We start from the raw sequence: 831 nt of genomic DNA, 5'->3' as shown, positions 1-831 counted from the left end.
CCGATCTCGCCTGATCTCGGAAGCCAGGCTTGGCAGGGCCTGCTTAGGACTTGGACGGGAGAGCGTCTGATCCTGGCTAGGGACTTCCAGGCGGACTGGATACCTTTCCTGAATGTCCACCCAGGAATGAGCGTCTGTTTGTGAGTGAGGACCTCCGGCTGAAGGTGGCCTTGTCGCTGTACCCATACCTGGGAACGGGTGCCTATTCCTGTCTGTGGACTGCCAGCGTGAACGGTGTCCCGGTTCCTGGATGTTTACCCAGGAATCAGTGCCTGTGGATTCCAAGTGACTCTGGAGCACCTTGGACATTATGGGCAGAATACGTTTTTTGTCAATTAGCCGTAGAACATCTATTGAAGGGCCGTTTGGGGGTGCTTGAGTGGCTTACGGCCACACCGCTCTGGGAGCGCCCGATCTCGTCCGATCTCGGAAGCTAAGCAGAGCAGGGCCTGGCTAGTACTTGGACGGGTGACCGCCTGGGAATACCCGGTGCTGTAAGCCTTTTTCGCTTCGCCTTCGAAAAACGGCAGAGGGCGCTTCGGTGAAAGGAGAATTTTTGAACGTCTCTTTAGGAAACAGCAGGGGGCGCTGCAGCTTCTGCTGCTGCTTCTGCTGCTGCTTCTTTTTCTCCCTATCCTGTACACAGTGCTGTGTAAATGTTACATCGTGTTTTGAAGGCCCGTCTGGGGTGTGCAAAGGCAGCTTACGGCCATTCCGGTCTGGGACTGCCTGATCTCGCCTGATCTCGGAAGCCAGGCTTGGCAGGGCCTGCTTAGGACTTGGACGGGAGAGCCTCTGATCCTGGCTAGGGACTTCCAGGCGGACTGGATC

General features: G+C 56.6%; 1 non-coding gene across 1 annotated transcript; it reads left to right on the top strand.

Annotated features, from left to right (window-relative positions):
* Positions 1-382: 382 nt before the first annotated feature.
* LOC123964310 lies at positions 383-501 on the top strand. Its single transcript, XR_006823405.1, has one exon. It is a non-coding gene; the product is annotated as a 5S ribosomal RNA (ribosomal RNA).
* Positions 502-831: the final 330 nt, after the last annotated feature.

This window comes from Micropterus dolomieu, unplaced genomic scaffold, assembly GCF_021292245.1.
Source record: "Micropterus dolomieu isolate WLL.071019.BEF.003 ecotype Adirondacks unplaced genomic scaffold, ASM2129224v1 contig_1646, whole genome shotgun sequence".
In the NCBI taxonomy this organism is placed as follows: Eukaryota; Metazoa; Chordata; class Actinopteri; order Centrarchiformes; family Centrarchidae; genus Micropterus; species Micropterus dolomieu.
Note: the sequence above shows the minus strand (reverse complement) of the source record. Positions and strands in the feature narration are given on the sequence as shown.